The sequence below is a fragment of the Coturnix japonica genome, chromosome 15 (genome assembly GCF_054131305.1).
Source record: "Coturnix japonica strain WE chromosome 15, WE-NBRP24, whole genome shotgun sequence".
In the NCBI taxonomy this organism is placed as follows: domain Eukaryota; kingdom Metazoa; phylum Chordata; class Aves; order Galliformes; family Phasianidae; genus Coturnix; species Coturnix japonica.
In genome coordinates, this window is record NC_140677.1 from 1,900,492 (window position 1) to 1,910,762 (window position 10,271).

The following is a 10,271-nucleotide window of genomic DNA, read 5'->3' on the forward strand; positions in this document are numbered from 1 at the left end:
TGGTGGCGTAGTGTGGGGTTTTTTATATAAAACAAGTTTGATATATTTTTTTTCTGATTGCATGAAAGACATAAATGAGATGAACCTAAAAGCTATAAGACAAACAACAAGGAAGTGAAATACAGCAACAGCTAAAACTTTGCAGTTTGATGCCTGCGTTTCTAGGCAGTTTTCACAACATGAAGAGAACGAGGATAGTGCTAAGATGGGAATTTAACAAAGGATTTGCTCCTGCAGACTGCAGATGGATGCTGCTGTGTGTGCAGGAGGTGGAAGTGGTGGTTCTCCCAGCCTGGCGCTCCGTGCAGCACTGACAGCTCCAGGAGCTCTCTTCAAATCAGCTTCACTCTTCAGCAGTTTTCCAGTGCCATCTCAATCTCTGAAGGCATGATCAGGTGCGTGTGATGTTTGCTGCCATATGTGTTTGCACCACAATTGCTGCTCTTCAAACCTTCCAAAGGCTCTCACTGGTGTATGTTGGACAATAACAAAACAATGCAGCTCTCTGTGTCCTGTCCCATGTGTCACTGCATTTCTTGTCTGAAGCAGACATTAAGCTGCTTATAGTCCTGAGTGTGTGCATAATCCATTACCCTGAACTATGCGGTGGAACTCTTCTGTCTCTCTTCTTCTGTTAAGAAGTGGTGTCAGGTGGGGAGGTTTGGTAGGAAGGCTGTTACCTATAAGAAAAGAGATGTGGTGCTGGGCAGGTGAGGACCTGCTGCCCTGTGATCCAGCAGTCATAGCTCCTACCCACTGAGAGACTGAATAAGGCTGTAAAAATAGAAACCGTCAGCTGGAGTTTTTGGAGGAGAAGTGGTTATAGCCGAAGGCTCATTCGTAAGGTGAGCTGAGAAAGAGGTCTTGCGGTTTGCATCTTGTGCCAGCAGGTTTCTGCTTTGCTGCCACTTTCTGTTGGTGAGCTGGAGCGCTGTGAAGTTTCCTTTTCACCTGGTTCTGTAGATGCTGTGTATTTATTGTCAGAACTGCAGGAGCGTGCTGGATTTATTTGGGAAGATACCAGAGCTGCGCATGCTAATTGCCTCTGAACGACCGTGTAAGCCAATGACCAATTACATCAATAACTGGTTATTTGCATAATGCACTCCTAATTATGCATGCAGATATAATAATTGCAGGCACAAATGGTGTAAGTGATTGCAGGTGCAAAAGTGTACGCAGTCACGTGTGCATGGGCCGCAAAACCCATCTCTGTGTGAGCAGCTCTTGCACCAGTCTCCATAGCACTGGTACACAGAACCTGAGAGTTAAGGCCTTTGTTTTGGCCCAGTGCAGCGTTTTACCTGCTGACTGCAATTGGGTTTTGTTTTCAGGAGCAATAAACCAGCTCTTCAATAGCAGCAGTTATTGTGATTCACCCTTCCTTTCATTGACAGTTGTCTGCATGCAGGCAGAGCACATCTTTACGTGGGGACCTCTGTAATGAGGAGCTGGGATGACACCAGGCAGTGTTCTTAAAGCAGGTCAGTCACTTCACACACGATTCCACCTCACTTCTTTAATGTATTATTAATTGCGGAGCTTTTCCTTCTGGTTGATGTGTTTTCCCAGATGATCTGCTGTGTGAATGTTTCATGAGGAGGGACTCAAAACTCATTTTATCATTTTGCTGGGAACCCCCCCTCAAAGCTTCTTAGAAAGCCAGAGCACCTGAAAGAAAATCGGAGTGTTTAATTGCAAGCCTTTCGTTTGTATTTACTCTGGGTGTAAAAGTGGTAACACACACACAGCGTGAAACCCCTTCTGCTGCATTCCCATCATGTGCTAATGGATGGATGGCCATGGAGGCTCTTCCTCGTGGCTTCTGGCAGCAGTACCTTATGAGCAGGCCATGGAATCACTGCTTCCACTTTTGGGAGAAAGGTTGGAGCCTTGTCATCTGCCTCAAGGACCTGCGTAGGTCAGCACTGCATTTTACACAGACTGTTTGAGATACAGCTCTCCTTTACCGGGACAATAAAGTGAGTACAAAAGAACTTGCATAGAAAAACCTCTTGTGACACTCAGAAGGAAAATCAAAATGAAGAGCTGTTGTAGATTTTATATGCAGTGCATGTAGCTCTGCTCCACAAAGGCAGGTGCCTGTCATTGCTAACTAGTGAGATGCAGTGACTGCTCTCAGAGGGGCTGGATGGGAGGGATGCTACGTGTGAGCCCCAGCCTGGCAGCTGAGGCATTAAAGCTCAGACAACACAACCCAGGCTATCTGTGCATGCAGGGCTGGTGTTGCTCTTTGCCTCCATTTCCTTTGAGTGAGTTTGTATTGCTTTGCTTCTGATGTGAGTGCATGAGAGCAAGTGCAACCTTCCTCTCTTGTAGCTCATGTTAATGCCACTCGCTTGGATTCACTCAGTATCTGAACACCACTAATATATAAACAACTTTTGGGTTGGTTTCAGAACTACTTGCAATACCAAATGGCACAATCAAGTGTGTTCCTTCACACCTTCCTCAGCTTCTGCTTCCAGGATGGCAGCTGAGAACTGTGCTTTCTTTTCCCTTTTTACTCGCCAAGAATGTTCTGCCCATCTTAGAAATTCAGTATTTCATGTACTTTTTTTTTCTGCTGCTTGTTTGTTGAGAACCTTCTCAGTGTGAAATTAACTTTGAATCTCATTAAACCGATAAGGTATTGAATTGGTATCTGTAGATCCAAAGACCTGCTTTGTTACGGGGAAATCCTCAAAAGGAAGTTATTTGGCCAAAAGTGTAACATTTCTCTCAGTGTTTCCATGTATTAACATTTGAATATCAAATCTTAATTATTGTGGCTTTTTGTTTCTGATTCCGTGTGTGGGGAAAAAAATACTCCGTAATATGTAAAAGTGTAGGGGAACCCTTTAACTTTCAAATGGCTTGTGATACAAAATCTTTACAGCATCTTTGCTGTATCGTGGCATGTTTAAAGATAATAGTAATATACAATTGTCCTTTCTTTGTTTTTCATCTAGCTCCTAGGGAAGCAAAGACCAGCTGTTTTATGATTGGTACCTATGTTGGTGCTCTCCATAGAGGCTCCCAGGGCTGAGATGGCCAGGGTAGGGCATCTCTTTGAGGGTGGAACTGCATGAAGGAGATGTAACGCACTGGGGTTGCAATGTATTGGGGCTGTGATATGTTCAGACTGTGTTGTATTGGGGTTGCGCTGGGGTTGAGTTAGGTTGGGGTTGTGACACACTGAGACTGTTGGGGTTGCGTGCGAAGGACGTGAGCAGTGCCACCTCCCCACTTCTGTGGGGAGAAGTTGCGCGTCTGTCTGGCACTTCACTGCAAGACTGAGTGCCTGATGTGCTCAGAAGGCGTGAAGGTAAAGCAGGTCGCTTTGTCCTTCCCAAGCGTGGGCAGGATCTGAAGCTACTGTAGATGACAAGCTGTGTTTTTATCAATGAACCAATGATCTTAAACCAAAGTCTGCTTCTTGTGCTCATGTAATGCAATGGAAACTTTGGAATCTCTGTGCTCAATCAGTGGATTCTGTTACTGTGTGTGTTCTGAGGAGGCAAATGGCATTCTTTTATAGCAGATGCAGTGATATTTCTATTTCCAATGGGAAGAATTTTTAATTAAATTCAAATATCAACTTGTTCTGGTGTTAAAAGACTTGATAATGAGTGTGGTGTAAGACTATGTTCTTTATTGCAAACCAAAAGGAGAAAGAAACACAGAAATGAAGAGGCTGTGTTGTGGTTAAGCACATGTTAATTAAATTAAATAGTGGAGATTTGGCTTCCCACACAGGCAGGTTTTGCACTGGAGATGTAGTGGGGAAGATGCCTCATGTTCTCCCCTTGCAGGCAAAAATGACAAGTGAGGAATGGCTGTGGGGTCCTGGCTGTGATGGATGCCTACTTCCACCGCTTGCTTTCTTGGTCTCCAAAACACGGGTTTCTATCCTTTGAGTGCAGGTGCACAGTTTCTGTTCCAGTTGTAGACCCCTGGGACAGGGAGAAATGCAAAGAAGAAACTGAGAACTGTATTTCTTGTGGCTTTGCCTGAACCGAGGCTCTATAAACGGTATGATAAATATAATTTAAGTTCAGTTTGACCTGAAGTGGCAGCTGTTACAAAGCATGGCACGTTTGAGAGCTGGATACAATTATTTGCAATTGCTAAACGCCGCGCTTCTGTTGTGACCTTTCAGTTGCACTGAAGCCAGAAGGAGCTCCCTGATTTCAACTTCTGAACTGCAAATCACCCCGTTGGAAAGAGGCTTCAGAAGCCATTATAATCACTGGGAATATTTTAAAGGGTGTGGAGGCTACAAGCAAAATATTTATTTTACACACTTGTCTGCATTTAATCCATAAATCTGTCTGCTTCGATAGTGTTTTACTGGTATAGATGAGGCAAGTAAGCTGAGATCATAGCAGACATGTCCTCTAAGGCTTTACAGAAAATCATTGCTTTTTAATCCCTTTATCCCTGTTATTTCCTACCATTGTGGAAATCCAGCAGCAGGGAAAGCTGGCGCGGTGCAGGACAGATGCATAATGCACAGTGCTAAGCAGGCAAAAATCCTTCTGTTTTTATAATGCTCCAAACACGTTATACATGTCAATGTTAGTGCCGTGTGCCCTACATAAATAAAAACAACTTACCAATGCTCAGCGGGGTGTTACACATCTTAGAGCTAACCTCTCTGTATGCGCTGTCTGGGTATCAGTGAGTAAGCTTCTAATTAGGGTTAGCCAGGAGTGCAGAACGGGGCTGATTGCAGGGCAGGCACTGACCCAGCATGTGGCTGCATACTGCAAGTTGTACAGTACCTAAGCTCAAGGCTGGCTTTTATTGTCTGCGTTGTTTTTTCCTGCATAAACATCAGGAACATGCTTAGACAGTAGAATTGAGCCTGGATGTCTGGAGGGCATCTGGAGGTGTTCAGGTGTGTGCTGCTTCCTGCCTTTCCACCGCAATGCTTTCCTATCTGCGGTGCAGACACAGCACTGCTTATTTCACTAAATAAATATGAGTGTTCTGTGCAAACAGCCCCTGCTCTAGCAGGATGCTGTCCCAACAAGCACGAGGCCAGCTTTGGCGAGTTGTAACCTTGTGAGTTTTAGTTGTTATTTATGGGGGTGGGGGCTGCTGGCTCTCGGGCAGGTTGTGCTGTGCCTTGGGGAGGATGGGGGATGAGAAGTTCCTTGTCACACCATCAGAACCAGAGCTCTGGTGGCTGAGGGGAAAAGCAATGAAAACCTATTCTAGGATTTCAGAGAAAAGGTTCAAGGGTGCATAGGTGGCCAAAGCATTTGGGGAGACGTGGGCACGTGTGTGCTTAACGAGAGCTAGTGCCAAATAAAAAGGTATTTTTGCTTTGAAAATCCACCTGCGAGCCCCGATGTCTTCATGGGAAGCTGTTTGCCCTTGGGCACAAGCCCCAGTGACATCTGGTGGGGTAGCAAAATGTAAAGGAAAAGGCTTGAAATTAAATGTGGATTTTTTTAAGTATTGCATTGCGCTTAACAGAACATTGTGGCTGTCCCTTGAGGAACACTAGGACAGCTGTAAAGGCAGCTTCTATACAACCTGCTCCCATAACGTCTAATTGCTTTCGTATCTATCAAACACTAAAAGCCTTTCTTCAGAGTTGTGTGTTTGTTTTTAAATCAAATAGATTTATTCTTGATGTCTTGGGCCCGTTATTGCAGTAACCTCATCCTTGGACCAAAACTTTGGCAGAACACACACATCTGTAATGAGGACTTTGTGTTCTGTGGAGGTTTTCTTACAAGAGAGGCTGAACAAGTATATTAGAAAGAAAGGGGAGAAAAAGAGAAGACTTTTTTTTGGCAAAGCTTTGTGCTACAGTTCTCATTTCTCTGGCTGCAGCTGCCTGTAGGTGCACATCTCAGCCCCTTGTTATATTGTGCTCAACTGTTGATGCTTCCCAAATTTGCTCTTTGGTGAAACAGGCATTTGTGTCAGGTTTCCCATAAAAATGACCGATTTGGGTTTTACCAGGAACTTTAACACTTCTCCATTATAAGAAGGGATTACATTTTTAGTGAGAATTAACAAGACAGGAGTAGCGAAGCACTTGAAATGTCCAGTTTAATTCTCTCTCTTCCTGCAAACAAGCTCATATGAGCAGGGTTTTCAGAAGTCCTGAAATGAAAGCTTCCTGGAAGAAATACATTTCCCTGTGGGACCACGCAGCTCTCAGTCCTGCCTCTATGTGAAGGTAAGAAAGCTCTGTTTTCATTTACTATTTATGAGATGTGCATTCGTATTACAAAGTGACCACAGGATTCTGGGCTTTTAAGAATCTGCAAATGAGATGGAGCTCATTACTTTTTAATGTAAAAAGGATTGTTGTGATCTTAGTGACAGGATATGTGACCTCAGCTATGTGTCTTGCTGTAGGATATGTACTGAGGCTTTTCCTTTAGGAAGGCGATAAAGCACACACAAGTATTTTTCCTGTTCTGTTCAGATATTTATTAGAAATAAAACCAAAAAAGATCTCTATATCTATATATATCTTAACTGTAGACCATGACTGGTGAACTCATGTGAATTTTACTATTGAGATAAATGCAGGGGCACGTTTTCAAAGTAAAGGCTCATAATTACGCTCCTGTCTCCATGCACAAGTGTTGTTCTCGTGGTCCTAAAGGAAAGCAGAGTCTGATAATCAACGAACCTCCTGTTAATATTTCCCCCAGTAAATTGGGATTTCCTTTGCAGGTGATGTTACTGAGTGTCAAGCCGTGGTCCTGCTCTGGTGGCAGCGTGTGGGATGTGAGCCTCCGACTGCCTCTGGTTGTACTGCAGGTGGGAAGCTTTCTTGTTCTTGGTATTGCTGTGCAGGTCTCTCTGAAGCATGTTCATTGTGTGGGGTTCTATAAGGTGTTGTTGAAGAGGGGCTCAGAGACACCTGTGGGTATCTGCACTCCTGTGTGTCTGTTCATGTGTTCCATTGGTGCTCCCATCTCATCCATTAAAACAAAGCTGGCAAGAGTGAAGGGGTTTATGAGGGAAGCCTGCTTAAATGTGTTTGTTAACCAGAAAAGCTGCATATTCAACACTGATGGTTGCTGTGCAGACACTGTTCCTTGGTTTTGCACACTCAAATGGTTGCTGTTTCAAATGATTGATTAATAATTAATGTGTTCTCCCAGCAATCCACAGGATGACTGGAAGCACAGCATGTGAGATTTCTTGCAGGTATTGTTGGGCCCGTCCCCTTTGACGCCTGTCTGCTTAGCTGAGCCTGCAGGTTGCACATAGGGTGTGTGCAAAACTTGGATGTTATTTAAAGAATTGCCAACAGGTAGGAAAGGTGTTTTGCTTTTGGGAGAACGTGCCAGATGGACAGTGTGGCAAAGAGAGTTCAAGATATTGCAGAAAATAGTAAATTAAAAGGAAAATGTCACAGGAGAGAGGCGCCGCCCCATTGAGTCAGTAACATCACTGTTACTGCTTGGTTTCTAAACCAGAAGAGCTTAAAGTAAGGCAGGACTTGTCAAAATGCCCTTAGGGATTTGGGTGATGTGCTGCTGGCCTTTAGGCACCATTTAAAACCCCAAACTGGTTTCCTTCGCTCAGTTCTTCTTCTCCTGAGCTCCATAAGTGCAGTAATTGCAAGCATTTGTTTCTAGCCATACAAGCTTGGGCTCCACTAGTTTTATTTATGGAAATTGTATCTGTCTGATAATGTCTAATAAACTCAGGAAAATGAGAGATCTTTTGCTAACTTCACAGACAGAGAAATAGGGGAAACTGATCAAATAAGCAGCGTCCTACACAATCAAATATGACTGTGTACATAACATTTTGGAACAGAAATAGCTCTGATGACAGTATTGAAGGTAAGCAGAAACTTGCTAGAGGCATCTGGGCAGAGTTTTAAGGTTTTGGTCCACTTCTAGCAAAGAGAATCTGACCCTGATGTGAGTTACCTGATGCTGGTAGTGGAGCTGCAGGTTGGCATGTACCCATTGGAATCATGCTGGCATATTTTAGGACGCAGCCTTGGAAGGACGGAATCCCATTTCTGCCCTTCTGGTTGATAACAAATCTCAGTCCTTTTATGCCAGCAGAAAAAAATTCCCTTTATTTCAATATATAAAATTAAACCAGAGCGTTCAAAATGTAGCATGTGAGGTTTGTCCCACATCTCGTTTCAGTGAGCACGTGGTGGCAGCGAATCTGAATTTCAAATGGCTGAACTCAGGTATTGGGTTTTGCTAAAATGAGCTTTTAATAATTATTGAGCTTTTCCATCTCTGCTGTGTAGCTTCATTTACATTAAAAATCTGAATTTCATCTGAAATTCTCAACCTAGCGGTGTTAACAGCTCTCTGAGAAAAGTAAACGGTTGCTACAAATTAGGCCTGGGCTTGGATGCTGCAGCTGATTAACATCACATAAAGACAATTAGCAGCATTTTTTAGAAGGGGGTAGGAAGAAATTATCATGTGCAGTTGAAGCTATAAAGAGAATTTTAGGGTGGTACGTAATTAGGCAAATTAGGATAGGGCAGTGACTTTAACATTCATACCTTGATGAAATGTATGTATGAATTCCTTAAGGAATATGTCGTCTTCTTAATGACTACAGTCTTCTGTATCATCTAGAAGATATATTTACAAAACAGTTTAAATGACAGGTTCATACAGAATTAACATGACACCAGTTCTAAATGATTTGGTATCTTCAGGACAATTCATGAGGGCTTCTCTGCCCGAACCCTGAGTTTCCATCTCATTTGAATTTGGATAAGAGGAAAAGATAGCTTGGGAAATGGGAGCATAAATTTCACCGGTTTGAAGAAAGCTTATAGCAGCTCAGGATCTTTCTGATCTTTATGGTAATGTCTGCATTCAATTCTGATGCCATTTCTAAATTGTGTGGCTGTGGTTGAAGGAGCTGCCGCAGGGCTAGGGATGCAATGTAAAATAATACAAACATAGCTTTCTCATTTCCCAACCTAAGGCATCATTACATGTGACCTTATGCCACTTTGTGCTTCGTTATTGATCATCAGCTGAGGGCTGAAGAGAGCTTTATCTGCAGGCTGTGCTGTGGAGGATGGCAGCAAGTGGAGAATTGGAAAGGGCTGCTCATCGGTCATGGCAAGTGTTCTCCTTTGGAACCTCTGTTGTGCTCCCAGGCTCATCCCTAAGCCTCGATGGAGAATAACGTTACTGAGGCTCATATTTCCCTTCTCATCTGCTAACCAGAGGTGACAAGCTGTGAGCTGGAAGTGCTCCATCTCCACTCCCTCCTGCAGACCTGGGCTGTGTCCCAGCCATGCACCAGCTGTACCTGCACTGTGTACAGCAGGTTTTGGATGTTTGTCCTCATGGGACATGGAATGTAGCCGAGCTCTTGGGGTGTGCTGGGACCATGCTGGATCCATGCAGTGCTGTGTCTGTGCCAGGTCCATGCAGTGCCTTGTCAGTGCTGCACCATTTTGCAGGGCTGTTGGTTTGCAGATCAGACGACTTTTTCACCATTTTTGTCATTTTCTCTGCACATTTTCCTCCCTGAGCTTGCCTGATACTGGATCCCCGTGAGTTTCCCAAACAAAGAAGAGCAATTATGGTCCCTGATTAAAAGCTTCAGCAGCACACTGTGCAAATCAAGATAACCATTTATCAGCACCGTTCCCTTTCTGCCCATGAGGACTTGGGCATGGTTCAGGTTGCAGAAGCATTTGTTTTGCTGTAATTTCAACATGTGCAGGTGCAAGGTGGTGGAAGGGAAGGGGAAAGCTGTGGGTGTACAGTGTGAAACAAGGGCTGCAACACGGGATGGGAGCCATCACACTGCTCAGCACCATGCATTGTGTGCTCCTGCAATGGGGACAGCTGAGTGACATGGCTGGGATCCAGGCTGTGTGCTGCTGCTGCCCTTCCCCTTGTGCCACGTCCCAGCACAGCTGCGGTCACACCAGAGAGATAACATGGCTGTGTGTCTTTTATTTCCAGGGAGCCTCCTCAGCGCTGTGGTTATCAGCACTTCTGTCAGAAGCTGGAGTGCTCCGGTTTGGGCTCTAGAATAAATGAGCAAGCCTGATTCGTGCTTCGGTAAAAGAAAAGGTGAGAAAAAGATTCCCAGTGTCACCCTCTAACAGAGCCGCCCACCTCTGCCCATCCTGGAGTTTTGGAAGGCACTGTGTGTATTTAACTTGTGTGCCTACAGCTCAGGAGGCTTCCTTGAGTACCGTAAGGCTGAATGGTTCAAGGTAGAAAACATGTCCTGATGGACTGCGCCATGATGTCCCTGCACTGCTGGTGCCAGCC

At 44.4% G+C, this 10,271-nt stretch overlaps 1 long non-coding RNA gene across 1 annotated transcript; it reads left to right on the forward strand.

Moving 5' to 3' along the window:
• The first annotated feature begins 243 nt into the window (after positions 1 to 243).
• Positions 244 to 10,068, forward strand: LOC146758339 (uncharacterized). Its single transcript, XR_014934544.1, has 4 exons — positions 244 to 395; positions 1,398 to 6,202; positions 6,709 to 6,795; positions 9,957 to 10,068. It is a non-coding gene; the product is annotated as an uncharacterized LOC146758339 (long non-coding RNA).
• Positions 10,069 to 10,271: the final 203 nt, after the last annotated feature.